Here is a 16,297-nt window from a genome sequence, read left to right as displayed (position 1 = left end):
TACATGATTTTATTTTGGATATGAACTGCTCAATGCCAAATTATATGAATATATTGCCATGGATGAAAAAAAATAGACTGTATGCCCAAGTAAGTCATTGAAGGACAGGGTGTAGTTGGCATGCCAGAGAGTCTAGCAGCTGTAGGTTTAATTCAACTCTATAGTGTGCAAGGACACTTTGTGTAGGTTTAATTCAGTACTACAGTGTGCAAGGACACTTTGTTCAACGGTAGGCACGACTTATGTGAAAGCACTTTGGTTCATATATGACTCGAATACCCAGTCTTCATAGATTTACGTTTGAGCTATTGTTTATTGGTTAATAAATGATAAACAGGTGAATATGCTTATGAGCTTATGGAATAAATGACAAGTATATTGGTAAGAAATTTTATATCTGATTTATATCATGTTGATATATGGTAACACTATTGGAATGCAGGTAAAATGATCATAATGCATTGAATATTGTTACTCATTTCATTTATGTGTTGCATTGCTTTGAATATTTCTATGATTGCCTCACTAAGTGTATACTTAGCGTGTGATGATTTTCACATGTAGGTAAAAGAATGCGAGAAATAAGGAGCTGAGTCTGGAATCAATCACCGAGGAATATTTTCAAGCAACAGTGATGACATCCTATCGTGTTTTAAAGTTTCTAGCTGGCATGTATACGAGTAAGAAATGTCTGCAAATATAAGTATGAGTAGTATTAAATATTAAGTAATTGGATTTTAAATCAGATGATTTTTAGATAGTTTTATTTATGATATGAAAAAGAATAGAAATGTCTAGTTGATGCCTGAAACTGGATTTCAAATATAGGTTAGAATATTATTATATGTTGATTTTATATGAAAAATTATTTTACAATAAAAGTTAAGAATTGTAAACTTTTGAAAGAAACAAAATTTTACCAGTTTTCAAATGTAGATTGCCTCCTAATGTTTTGTGACATCTCTGACTCGTGTTCGAGGTTGGAAACGGGAAAGGGGTGTTACATTTTTATCGGTATGAACCCATGTGTCATTCATGTCATTTTCCTTTTTTTTCTTTCTTTGTTTTTAATTTTATCTTTTTCCTCTAAAGATGAAAGTTTTATAGTTTCATCCATGTGTCACACCAAAGTTGTAATTACCATTCTTCGGTGTCTATTTTGACCGCCTACTCTTCTCCCTACCACTCTATTAGTTTAGATTTTGTATAAAATCACTTTAAAACTCATAAAAACTCAAACCCTAAATCTAAAACTCATGAAAACCTAAACCAAATTGATTTATAGTATCCACTATTCAATCAGATTAGAATTAAGATATACAACTCGATTTTTTCTCTCGACTTTTATGATTTGAAAGATGATGTTTCATCATTGAGAAATAAAAAAAATCTGAAACCAATGATTTTTTACAAAAATGAAGAAAGTTTGAAGACCATTTCATAATTTTATAACAAAAATGTCCAATCATTATGCCATTAAGTATTTAATGGCGGAATGATCAAAATAAGAGTATATCAAAAGTTTAATAAGTAAATTAAAAAAATAAATTTTAATGACCATAATAAACGTGAGTAAAATTTGAGTGATGAAATTTATAATCTACTCTATTATAAAAAAGAGAAAGCTTTTGTTTTTTATTTTGATGAAGAAACCAATAGAAGTTTTGGCTTAATTTTAGAAGCAAACTCTACCAAATTCATCGCAAATTTTAAAAGAAAAAATAAATAGTTTACATTTGCATGGCCTTGGAAGACGTGAACAAGATAAAATAAAGGCTTAATGCCTAAATAAGTGTCCAAATTATATCTTTTGTGCCAAATAAGTGCCTACATTTTTTAGCTCATCTAGATACCTAACGTTACAAACGTTAGGAGTTTAGGTGCCCATGCTGTCAACGACGTTAGTTTTCCCCATTAAGTGACATGTTTCATAACCTGGTAATTTTAAAAAATTTATATATAAAATTAAAAAAATATATATAGTTTTTAAAAAAGAAAACACATAAATTTTGAAATAACCCCTAAACTTTGAAAACCTTCATTTTAACCCCTAAACTCACGCCGACTGCCACCCTTTGCCGTTGAAAAAGATCCACCCGACCTCCCTTCCCCCCGCTACCAAAACCCCTATAAAATCGTGACTGGTTGACAACCGATCAACGACAAATAGACATTTTAAATCCCACGAACCATAGGATGAAAATCGTAATCCCACCCAATTCTGACGGTGAATCAACTACAACTACGGCGACATATAACTAGGATGATGGCAAGGACTTCATCGATAATAGTGGTCGTGGTCGGAGAGGGAAACGACAACAGATTAAGGTTAGGATTTAGGATTTTGGGGTTGTTTTATAACATAAGAAAAGTTAGATTTTTTTTATAAACATAATAATATTTTTAATATTTTAAAAAAATTTAAATTACCAAGTTGTGAAATGTGACACTTAACGGGAAAAACTAACGTTGTTGACGACCCAAGCACCTAAAGTGCTAACATTTGTTACGTTATGCACCCAGATGGGCAAAAAATGTAGGCATTTATTTGGCATAAAATGTATAGTTTGGGCACTTATTTGGGCATTAAGTATAAAATAAAACATTGTACGAAATGATAATAAATATGATGCGATTTTGTCGATACATATTTTTTATTTTCATAGTATATTTTTCTTGTTTCTTGGTATGTTTTGGGTTTTTTATGGATAATTTGATCGTTCTTTTCGATTAATTTTCTCAGGCTTGAATTTAAAATCATCTCGACGGATTAAAATGACACTTATTTATTATCATGTTGATCTTCCGTACTTTAGACCTTCGAATTGGATTTGAATATAAGGTTTGCGTTCGAAGATAGTTATCTCACGATGCTTGACTCTGATTTACGATTGTCGATGATCTTTCAATAGTTTCGTCTCTTGTTGAGATTCGTTTGCCAATACAACCAGATCTGTTCATATCAATATCTTGTTTGAGCCTTTTGGATAAGTTCATAACATTTTCCTTGTATGATCATTATTTGATCTAAAGTGACTAATTTCTCTTGTAATGGTTAGAGAAAAATATCTTAATCATGTGTTTAATTATGCTCATGGTTGTAAGCATTTCATTGTAATTTTGGATATTTTCTTCTTGTTTAATAAAACTAGTTGCTTCTATTAAAAATACAATATCAAGGATAATTTTTTTATAAGTGATTTTAATTTATTATTATTATAATTAGTATTTAAAAACTAAATAAATCATATATAATAGTTTTAAAATCATCAATAGAGAATTTTTTATCATTAATATCTTAAATAATATAATATATTTTTATCTAAGTATAACATATAGTGCATCAAATAATAACTCTGTTAATATAGTTGATAACATTTTTTTAATAGGAAAGATGATTACAAAGTAATATTTATTTAAACAAAATTAATTAATTGAAATGTACCTATTTTACGGACACAACGATTCAAATTCAAGATCTATAAGAAGAATAATATTTGGTAAAAATAAAAAATATTGTGATAAAAAAAGAATTAAAAAATTAGAGCGAGTGAAAATCAATTAGAAATCTATAACATTTGTTACAGTAATTTAAAACTCGTCACATGTGATAATAAACTCTAATAAAATATATATATATATTTTAAAATTTGTCAAGTTCTTGGGATAGATATCATATATCTCTAAATAATTTTCCACCAATAGTATATTTTAAATTATTTTTGGTGTGAAACCAAAGAGATGAACAATATTTCATAAATATATATTATTAAAAAATATGACATGTCTGTAAAAAAATCCTATAAATAATGCAGGGAACATCCCAAAGCCATCACAAACAATATCATTATCAGAAGAGAAAATAACCTTAGTGACCGAAAATGCCTTATAATATACGATTTTAACCAATTTTTTTTTGGATTTGCCAAAATGACCAACAAAATCGCAACGCGAACTCTAATTTTTCAACTCAGTTTCCAAATTCGCAACGCGAATATCCAGATTCACAACGCGATTGTAAGATTCGCAACGCGATTTTGAAAAATGTGTTGCGATAGTTAAAATGTGTTGCGATAGTTAAAATGTTTTGCGAGAGTTTGAAAAACGTGTTGTTGCGATAGTGAAAAATCTAAATAAGTTTACATTTTAACTATTCCAAATTCACGTGGAGTTTGAAACAATAAAGAATGTGTTGCGATAGTGTAAAAGATTCCCAAGCCATTTGTAAGATCTTAGTTTGAAACAATAAAGAATGTGTTGCGATAGTGTAAAAGATTCCCAAGTATTTGCAATGCTCAATCCCATATAGTATTGGAAACACTATTGGGAATGTATATTTAAGGCTTGGATTTTCCACTTCCTTGTTGAGTGGAAGAGAACAAGGGGGACTCTCGCGCACCGTCGCCGCCGCCGTCCCGTCTTGTCTCGGGTCGGTGTCGTGGTCGTGGTCGTGGTCGTGGTAATACGTGTCTTCAACACGTCCTTAGAGAAATTTCTTAAGAAACAAATGCAATACCACCAGTCGTTGCGATTTTGGAAATCGCAACGCGAACTTAGACTATCGCAACGAATTTGGAAAATCGCATTTCGATTTTATATTATCGCGTTGCATTGCTATAGTCAGAATCGCGTTACGATTTTATATTATCACGTTACGATAGTCAGAATCGTGTTGCGATTTACATAGGTCGTGGTAATACGTGTCTTCGACATGTCCGCGCGAATACTATCTTTTTAGAGAAATTTCTTAAGAAACAAATGCAATACCACCAGTCGTTGCGATTTTCCAAAATCGCAACGCGAACTTGGACTATCGCAACGTGAACTTGGACTATCGCAACGAATTTGGAAAATCGCATTGCGATTTTGTATTATCGCATTGCGATAGTCAGAATCGCGTTGCATTGCGATTTTGTATTATCACATTGCGATAGTTAGAATCGCGTTGCGATTTTGTATTATCGCGTTACGATAGTTAGAATCGCGTTGCGATTTACATATTCGCATTGCGATTTTCTAAAATCACAACGCAAATTTGGAAAATCGCAATGCGATAGTCAAAATCGTATATTATAAGGCATTTTCGGTCACTGAAATTATTTTCTCTTATCAGAATCAGTAAATATTTGGTTTCAGAAATCAAACTCAGGTTTAACATATTTTGGTTTTTCTCAGCAGGCAAGCAGAAAATCTCAGATTTTTCCGGGAAAGTGCGAGAGAGGGACATAAAAAGCATTACCGTGCTCGTTTTGGGGACAATATCATTAGGCACTGGCTCTGCCGCATAATTCAAAAGGGTTAAGGTAAAAAAAAATCAAAATTAAAACAAACGTCAAATTTAAGGTTGTAATATTTCTTTTAATTTGAATTTCCATTTTAGGCATCACAAGTACATGTAGACGCATACGGCCGATGTTCGTATCCTCATAGCCCTGCGCTTCTTCTCGGCTTAACTTCAGCCGCAGCGCTTTCCATCTCTAAAATAATAATGAACTTCGCCACCGGCTGTTTTTGCTTCAAAAAAAGAACCGCTCCACCGCACAACTCTTCTGACCGCCACCCTAATGCTCTCTGCTTCTGTATTGGTTTTTTCGTAATTTTATTAAAACACATTCGTCCACATCTATTTTCTCTTTTCTGGGTAAACTACATGTTTATGTTTAGTACCTTAACGGTCACTTTTATTCTGTTTTAGTCGCTTAATTATTATTTTTATTCTGTTTTGATCATCAAATATTTTTTTTAAATCATATCTAATATTATATTTTACTTTTATTTTGATCATTCGTCGTTTAAAAATTAATAAAATTGTTAATATGATGTTTTTAAAATTTTTCAATGATAGGATATTATTATCTTATGATTACACGTTAACATCAATTTTTAATGATGATCACTAGAATGAAACCAAAATGTGAAGCTAGGTAAAAGTTTGAAACAAAAAAAGTAATAGTGATCAGAACAGAACAAATGTGATAGTTTGGGCACTAAATTTGCGGTTTACCCTTTTTTCCTCAACAGTATTGTTTACTGAGTTTTAATCCGCATGATCACATTTATAATAGCTCTTGGTCTATTGATAATGGGTGTTAAGCTCAGCGAAAGACATGAGGAGGCGGTTGTGAGAGACGGCGCCTACTTCTGTTATGTTATCAAACCAGGAGTGTTTGCCGCCGGAGCCATCTTGGCCGCTTTAAATGTTCTCATCGGAGTCTTCTATTATGAAACCCTCAACTGCAAGGGGAAAGATGCCGGCAATGCTCCGGCTTCGAAACAAGGTGGTGTAACCATGGCACAGCCTCATTTCCCCGTCGAGAATCCCGATTTCGTGCATGGAGATGGCAATAAAAAGAAGCAATTCGGCTGATCGGAAAATACTTGATCGTTTTCTTTTTCGCCGGACTTTTCAGTCGTTTTTGTTAATTTGGAAATCAGTTTGGTGGTTTGAAGGTTTGGGTACTCCGCCGGCGTTGAAAAGGAGCAGACATGGCGTTGACCAGGGATTAAATAATAAAATTGTAAAACCAGAGAATAATTTTATTTGAATTTTATAATATGGATGGATTAATTATTAGGAGTGACGATGGGCAGAGGCGGTTTTATATTATTCATTCTGTCCTCAATAATTATGAGTGCGGTTTGGGAGAATCCTCATTATATATTTCGAGAAATTTTTTGTTTTCATATCCATCATTTATCGATTTATGTGGATTTTGATTAATCCTCATCCAAAAAATAAACAAATATTTTTTAAATTAATGCAACATCTAAAACTTGTAATATATATTAGATTGTCTAAAATTGATCTCTATCTATAATATGAAAGTTTCAAACGTTAATATTCATCTAACACCTAATGTATATGTACAATATTAATTATTTTCAATCTTAGCAAATTAATGTATATTAAATGAGAAAAAATATAAACTTCAATTTTAGTTCATCTCAAATGTAACAGTGACATTACGTAATCTCACATATATTTTTCGAGGATCCTCATTATTATTTTTTTGTAAAATATCGGGGATTCATATGATTATTTTTCAGGGATCCCCACAGTTATTTACACGAGTACGGTTCATATATAACAATCTCCGTCTCCATCCCTAATTGAGCTTTGGGGATAAAACTTCCCCATCCCCAATTAAACTTTGGGGATAAAACTTCCCCATCCCCATCCCGTTGATGAAGATTGCAGTTATTCTCCATCCTATTGGTTCAAATCCCCACGGGTTTCGATTTTTTCCCACCTGATTGCCACCCCTATTAATTATGGGATTTTTTTGTTTAATAAAATATTTTTATTTTTTATTAATAAAAATGATCAGACGGTGAAACGTAGAAATATATATTTTCTTTTAATTATTTAAAAAATATAGAAAATGAAGATTATTATTATTTTGATTAAATAAAATGAAGATTAAAAATGATATACACCATTAGATGATCATTAAATTATATTAAAATAATTTTTTATTAACCAATGTAACAGATTAAAGTGATAAGTAACTTGATATTACTTAAATATGTGTATGCAAAAAATCCTCATTGAGAGATTCACCCACCAAAACAAAAAATGTGACGGGGTTTGATCTAGATTAGTCAGGACAAAATTTATAACAACAATTTTTTTTATCTCATTTTGCTAATATCTCATAATAAAAAATCGTAATATTTTTTTAAAGGTAGTATCTATTCAAAGACTCTCAACCAATTAACAATGAACGCTTATATCCTTGTTGGTGCTCAAACTCGAAACCTCTATAAAATAACAAATCTCTTAACTATTAAAATTATTCAATTCGTGCATTTTTATCATATCATTATACACATTATCTTCTATATAAATACTCAAACAAGAACTAATATCCTACATCTATAACTCTTAAAAATCTAAACCAGAAAATAACAAACTCTAAACCTAAATATTTTCCAACATACCCGAAAACCATTTCTGAAAATCATAAAATAATTTCTATAAAACCTTAAACTACTTAACAATTGAAAATCTATTTTGAGATGAAAATCAATAGAATACATGTTTATCTAATATAATATTTTTTTTCTTGAACTGTCACATATGAAAAAAAAACATTTGCAGTAAAGTATATATAGGATAAAGCGATATGGCTTAATACCAAACTAAGTGATCAAAGTATAACACTTTTCACAAATAGGTGTCTAAAGTATTTTTTAACTCATCATGGTACCTAACGTTACAAAAGTTACCATTTTAGGTGTCCGAGCTGTCAACGATGTTAATTTCTTCCATTAAGTGACACATATCACAATTTGATTTTGAAATTTATTTTTTAAAAATATTAGTACATGTATAAAAAACACTAATTTACCTTAAAATATAAAAAAGCCCCAAAAGCCCTAAAATCCCCAAATCCTAACCTTAACTTTCCGCCGCCGCCCTTTCTTACCATGACCACCGTCGCCGATGTTGTCCCTGCCATCCTCCTAGTCATACGTCGTCGTGGTTGTCGTTGATTAGCTGTTGGAATCGCGTGGGATCACTATTTTTATCCTAAGGTTTTTGGGATATAAAACGTTGATTCATCGCTGATCGTTCACGATTTCATAGGGTTTTGGTCATGAGGGAGGTGAGGTTGGGTGGAGCTTCGTTGACAATAAATGGTGATTGTTGGCATGCGTTTTGGGGTTGAAATGAAAGTTTTCAAAGTTTTAGGGTTATTTCAAAAAATTTATTTTTTTATATATAATTTTAATTTTAGGTAAAAAAATTAAATTACCAGATTGTGACACATGTCACTTAAAGGGGGGGGGGAAATTAACACCATTAACGGTCCGAGCACCTAAAGTGATAACATTTGTAACGTTAAGCATCGAGATGAGTCAAAAAAAAAACTTTAGACACATTCGTGAAAAGCAATATAGTTTAGATACTTAGGGCTAGTTTATCGCAGCTTTTGAAAAGTGATTTTAAAAGTATTGTAGAAACGAACTTTTAAAAGTGTTGTACAAAAGTACAATTTAAGATTTAACTGTTTGGGATTGTTGATAAAAAGTTAGTTTGAAAAGATAAAATGTACATTATAGACATTATGTTGTAAATTAAAAATATAACATTTAAGCTATATTTACATTTATTAATATTATGATATATAGAATATATCAACTTAAACTATAATAAAAATATAAAAAATATTTTAAGATAACTCATTAATAATATTTTTTATATATGAAATATTTTATTAAGAAAAAAATATATTATCAATATTTTGTAGCATGTGGACATAAAATTATTATTAAATACTTGTTTTGAAAAAAAATATTACAAAAACATTTGAAATTAAAATAAATTATTAAGCAATAAATTATTTTTTAAGGACTTTAGTATAAGATTATTAAAATAAAATGTAAATACATAATTGATTGGAGGCCATGCATTACTAAGGGTAAAATTATAATTTGCTTCCAAACGTAAAGTTGAAACTGAAAAAAATTAGAAATTCTAGCTTTTACGGTTGATTTGAAATCATTGTTTCCACCTTATTTTTTTTTCATTTTTACCTGTTTGGTATTGATTTTGCAATCGAAACAAATTTTTTACCTAAAAGTGCTTTTAGAAAGCCACACCAAACGAGGTTTATTTTGGTATGAACATAAAACATACTTTTATCCAACGTAATTCTATTAACAAAGACTTTTATCCTACGTGGTTGAGATAAAAACTATTTGATCATTAAATAATTTTCTTCTGGATGTCATTCCCTAAATTAATCATATAAAAGATATTATTTACATAAAATCTTGGATGAATGATAAATAAATGTTTTTTTATTAGGGTAAACTATGCGTTTAGTACTTAAACTATTAGCTTTGGTCTATTTTAGTACCTAAACCTTCATTTTTTAAAATCATACATAATATTTAGTTTTTATTTCATTTTAGTAAACACTATTAAAAACTTAATGGGCGAGTTGACGTGGCGTAACTCTGGTGGACTACGAGAGAATGACGAGTCGATCAACATAGTCCAATTTCAGGCCTACTGGACAGTGGACTATGGAGATAGAAGGATGAAAAAATTGAAGAGTTAATCATTGATTTTGGGACATTGAGACATTTTTTTGGTAAAACTGAGGGTGAAATCGCGTTTAGGGGGTTGAAAATGTGCGAGCTAGAAAGTTTGGGCTTCATTGGACAATGGATGCAACAACTGGTGACTGCTGACACGACGATCAACGAGCCTATTCGTTAAGTTTTTAACGAAAGGTACTAAAATGATGAAAGGAAACTAAACATATATATGATTTTGAAAAAAATGAAAGTTTAGGTACTAAAACGGATTAGAATTGATAGATTAGACACTAAAGACGTAGTTTACCCTTTTTATTATTAAACACTTTTCATTTAATTTAAGAATAAAGTTGTTATATATATTAATTAATTACGAGTCCATTCATCACCACCTAGATCTTTGGCGCAATGATAGCGCGTCTGGCTCTAGATCAGAAGATTGTGTGTTTGAATCATGTCAGGTTCAAAATTCAGATATTCAGTTTAATTTTTAGAATTTTTGAAAAATTGCTAGGATCTTATTCCACTTGTGCTTCTTAATCTCCAGTGCTTACTTAATCTCCAGCACGTTGGCTTCACTGAGTAATAAGCTTTATTATAAACGAATGAAATGGTTTTGTTGTATGATAGCCTAGAATCAGTTTCACCATTACGGATCATCCTTAGTTCTTACGCGGGTCTTAACGAGGTCAAATCTAATAATTCAAAGTGAGTAATATCGATACTCTACTTGTAGTATCGATATCATAGGGTCAAGTTTCGATACCCCTATGAGTATCAGTACCAAAAATGGCTTCTGTTTGCTAACAATTGACTTAGTACCGATACTAGGTCTCCTAAATATCGACACTGTAGGGGCAATATTGGTACTCTCCCCAACAACATCGATACTCCCAACTAAATTTGCTCAAAATTTGTTTCAGTTCATCCAATATCAATACTTGAACCCAGAAATGTCTTATTTAAGTTTAGAAAACACCCAAAAATCATTCCAAAGGTCTTAGTTTGGTTCCTAATCATGTGATAAAGCTTTAAGAAGTTACTTAGGGTCATAAAGTGTCATAAGAACATATGCTTTACATCAAATTCGTCATTTAATCTTGAAATCAAACATAATCCCTAAAATGCTCAAATACAAAAATCTTAGCAAACCTTACTTTTTATAGAAACCTTAATACCACAAAGGATTAGAAATAAACTATATTGGTTAAAGAATACCAAAATGAAGCTTCTTTCTTATCCACACTCACTTCCCTTAAGATTTGGTTGATTCCCCACCTTTTTCTTTAGCCAACAAAGATGCAAGTATTTATTAACATACAAAGGGTTGTAGGAAGTGTTTGGTATATATTAAAAGCCTACAGGAACATGTAATGATGTTCTTACACTACTAGAAAAAATCCCTTTAATGACGCTCATTGCGCGTCATCTATGGGTGCAGATGACACACATTTACGCGTCATTGAAGCCACCAACATAAATCTCAGATGACATGCAATTGTGTGTCATAAATCTATGACGCGCATTTATGACACACATTTATGACGCTCATTTATGATGCACATTGAGCGTCATTGAAACCCCTGTCATAAATAAAGATGACATACATTTGTGTGTCATAAATTAATGATACACATGTATGACTTACATTGAGTGTCATTGAAGCCCCCGTCATTAAAAAAGATGACACACATTCGTGTGTCTTGATTGTATTTCGTAAATTATATATATATATATATATTATAGATTTATAAATAATCAAACTAAATCACATTTAATGCCTCATAATACTAAATATATATATCATATTATATATAAGCAATCCATTTGCATACAATATATACACATGACACCCATGAAAAATGTTGCCACTGGAATTGTAATATTGCAAACATAAATAGTCAGTCATTACAATTCTAGAGTGATTTCGTTGGATGTAATCAAATAATGCACTTTGTTTCCACATACTTAGAGATTTGAGCATTTGGATAAAAGCCACAGATATGTACAAATAGGCAGTGTTGTCAAACCTGTATTGACAACAAAAAAATGAGGATGCTTAGAATATGGAAAAACAATATCAACAAAAGGTAAGCAAAATAAAACAAAGATGTCAAAATTTTGCACATCCAGTACATAATAAGCTTCATATCGTATAAGCAATTTGTAGCCTATAACATAAACCTTTTGGCAACTCAACAACTTAAATACATTTAAAATTTAATTTTCATTAAAAGTATAAGAAAAACAAATTAGTGTTGTCAGAACGAGTTTCAGGGAAAGACATTAAGATATGAAAACACGGAGCAAGACAAATGGAAGTAATTCAACAAATTATGATCCTGCTTAATTAATGAACTTCATTATGCAGAGAAGGCAACTTGACCACTCCGCGAAACCCCCTTAACCTTAGTTCAAGTTTAAGAAACAAAATAAAAGATAAAACAATAAATGTAGCAGGTATTGCTATTGCATCTATACTTGATTTGAGCTTAACAATAATCATCCAGGTTTATTTAGTTGAGAATTTTCACAAACTCAAGTCAACCTACCAACTTGGGTGCAGTAACTCTTTGACAACCATTAGGATAGGAAAGCATACAGATCATTGAGGAACAATATTATACTTAAAACAAAAAGAGTCTGAAACAAGCAACAAGTTCACAAGTAATACTATGCTTTTAGTCTCGGCAGGGTTTTCAAGCAATATGTATTTTTTGCTGACAGAAGTAACTCATTACACAATACAAACCACACTATAATAAGGAAAACACTACACCACACACCAAACACAAATTCCAGTCATACCACAGTTAAATACTTACCAAAGACTTGATGCAAAGAAGGCACTTATAGGTATTACACATGTTGCATATCTACAACACCGAGACATTTGTTTAGGAAAGAGAACATCGATACTGTAGCTAAGCAGTAATTGAGAATAATAACGGCTATTTTAGATAAATAATAACACTTACATTTCAAATGTCATTTGACAGGAGCTACACCTGTATGGTAAGATTGAGGGAGAGGAAAATGCATTACAAAACTAGGCAAAACAATGGAAGATGAAGCTTGCATAGAAAAATAATATCTATGCTCTTAAATTTATATTTCGCCTCTGTAGGTAAAATACAAAACACAAAAAAAACACAATGGATCTTTAGTTTCAGGTCATAAAGAGACCACTAAGTTATGGAAATGGGGACAATGTAACCAAAAAAAACATTCTATTGTGACAAACTTGGCATTCCTAGAGCTAGTTGTATTTGCATATATTGTTGAGATGGGAGTATGTGGTTTAGCATTCAACAGTTTAGTATGAAGACATTCCTTACAATAGTTAGCAATGCTAGATGGAAAAGAAATTGTAGTTAGTTGCATGTCAGTCATACCTTGAAAACACGGACAAAGAAAAATGCAACAATTATGGAGAATGCCATGTGAATCATTGTCAACGTCATAGGAAACGGGAAATTGAAGTACATGGGAGACAACACCCACTGCAATAAGAAATAAATAATGTAAAAATGGAGAGAATGAATTGCATAAATGAAAAGCTCATTCCTAATCAAATTGAAACCGAAAAAAACATCATTGCTTTAGTTGTAACCTAAACCTAACTATCACAAGTAATGAATTAATAAAGCTTGATCAGATATGGAATTTTGTTGCATGATATTGTAAAGGGAGAAAAGAACAGCACAATATAGTACAATTTACACAGTATGAAAGCTGGGGTGTAAATAAGCCATAATTTCTTGAATTGTTGAGATTGCTCAACTATCGTTTGAGATAATCGGAAGTTCGGAACTCAAAATGAAAAACCAAGAAAAGACAATAACAATAACAATAAGGTGGAAAAGAAGAAACTAGTATGCAGAAAGTTCTATGGCCGAGGATAATATCCAGGGATCTCAGAATCGAAAAGAATTATCATACAAAAGCATGAGATAATCGAAAAGAATTTGAATCTAGACACTCTCCAAGTGTCCCAAAAAATGAAAACACAGAAGTATAGATTATCGAAGTAATTAATCAAAGTATGGAAAACCAAAGGCAACATAAGTTCGACAGACCTAGCAGCAACCTCGAGGTTAGTTGTCTCACGTACAACTAATGGAGCCAGTGTCATCAAATCTCCAACCACCTAGCCGTTCGTTTTGCTGAGTAACTTCTGTACCTCATTGAAAGTCTGCAAAGTTAGGGAACCAACAGTCAAAATTAAACCATAAACACATCTGAAGTCAATTGCAGTAAATTCAAATAGACACAAGGTATGCAACCTTCAAAGTTCACAATCGAGTTTATTTAAGTAATGCCAAAATGCAAAACCTCCAGTTTGCTCCACCACATTGCTATGTATCACTAAAAGCACAGAGCATTGACTAAGTTTCCACTTATCTTCTCCTGATTCAAAAAGGCACATTTTGTTTTTAAAAAATTATCATCGTTTGCCAAAAATAATTGTATCCTTTTCTCAAACTACCATCACAACATTAGAAAACAAATACATTAAGTAAGCAGACTCAAATATGCCCATTGTAGAAAGGGAAAATATTTGTGCTCGTCTTTAAGACTCAGAAAGTCCAGAAAATGAAAACTATAGAACTATGTGAAAGACGACGACTTCTGCAAAAGAAAGATGCATTTATGTCAAGAAGATAGAAAATTCTTGCTTACTTTCCAAGTGCTATCAACTTCAGGAAACAAGTCATTCTCAGTCCGCTGCCCTGATTAAAAGAACAATACATATGAATAATCTATCATCAAATGAACACACCCCAAATTCATGGAAATTTTCCATCAAGGAACACAAACTCTTTATCAAATTAAAGAAACTGGTTTATAGCAATCAATACCCATTCCGCTTTCTATTAGCCTAGAAAGGCTGCCATAGAAACAGATATGAAAGCCACAATAAAATTTGTCAGATAATTTACCAGATATGGAGTCCAATGCTAGCAAGTCATAATCAGAAGCAAGTCATAATCAGAAACAAGTCCAACCTGAAGCAGCAAAGAACATGATCCCATTATTCCATAAGTAAAAGCTAAAATTTACTAGGTCAAAAAAGATAAGGCAATTTCGCAAACCAAATAAACAAAACCGAAATAGTGAAATCGACTGCAGTGTAAATCATGGTGGAAAACTTTGCACAAAGAAGGCACCCAAATGCTGACACTTGAGACAAGGTCTTCAAGAATCGAGCTCGCACAGTTGCAACAATCAATTGAAATGGAATGTAGAAGCAAGAATAAATTTATATACAATGAAAGCGTGCCCAAACTCAGAAAGTCATCATGTGGCCCGAACAATATTTCCTTCACCCACCTCGCCTTAAAGTATAAAGAATGGAGAAAGGAACATAGACTTAATTGGCCACTATTTCACCAAGATATTTTCTTAAACTTAATGAGTCATGACTATCAATCAAAGTCCTTAAGAATAGCATTCTACCCTTCATAGAATAGGTCTAACATCTTATCCAATAACACTCACTTTAGGGACATTGGTCTCGTTGGACAATGCAAATGCTAAGATTCCACTTTTCTTGAAATGTCATGAAACCATGATAGAAAAACTTTAGAGGTTTGGGACCAAAAGTTAGAAAAAGAAAAGTAAACGAATAGTTATAAGTTACAACCTCGCAACAAAATTTAGGGGGAAAGATGACATACCAATTTCCAATCATCATCAATAACAAGAAAACCAGTGATTTTGTGTTCAACAAGAGCTTCCAATGCTATTGGTGTTGGCACAAGATCAATAAATTAGAGCCTTCTTTTATAAATACACACACAAAAAACATAGACAAAATATTATAAGATATAAGCTAAGCAAAAACAAGTACCTTCATCAACTGTGGAAGAATACTTGTGGAAGAAGTGGCGTGAACTGATAATTATCGAGGGGGAAGAAGCGAGAAATGATGAAAATAATGGGGGGAAAATTAAAAGACGACTTTTACAGATGACATACAATTAAAAGTGTACTCCGTGTTTTTTGCAAATTTTTTGGATTATGACTATTAAATATGACACACATTATTGTAAGCCATAAATCGTTCAGATTTTAAAAAAATATGACATTTTTTTATGACACATTTTTTGTAAATCATAAATTAGCGTGTGTCATTAAAGATATATTTTCTTGTAGTATTACCAACTACTTGAATCTATGGAGGCTTGAATAAGGAAAGAAGAAGAGAAAGGAAGAAAAGAAAAAAATGAGAGAACTCACGTCC

General features: G+C 31.7%; 1 long non-coding RNA gene across 1 annotated transcript; it reads right to left on the bottom strand.

Annotated features, from left to right (window-relative positions):
- Positions 1 to 14,148: 14,148 nt before the first annotated feature.
- Positions 14,149 to 15,764, bottom strand: LOC120145400. Its single transcript, XR_005518130.1, has 4 exons — positions 15,732 to 15,764; positions 14,994 to 15,059; positions 14,734 to 14,783; positions 14,149 to 14,245 (listed from the first exon to the last, which is right to left on the bottom strand). It is a non-coding gene; the product is annotated as an uncharacterized LOC120145400 (long non-coding RNA).
- Between the last annotated feature and the right edge of the window lie 533 nt (positions 15,765 to 16,297).

Source organism: Hibiscus syriacus, unplaced genomic scaffold (assembly GCF_006381635.1).
Source record: "Hibiscus syriacus cultivar Baekdansim isolate YM2019G1 unplaced genomic scaffold, ASM638163v2 tig00110893_pilon, whole genome shotgun sequence".
In the NCBI taxonomy this organism is placed as follows: domain Eukaryota; kingdom Viridiplantae; phylum Streptophyta; class Magnoliopsida; order Malvales; family Malvaceae; genus Hibiscus; species Hibiscus syriacus.
This window is presented reverse-complemented; position numbering and strand designations above follow the sequence as displayed.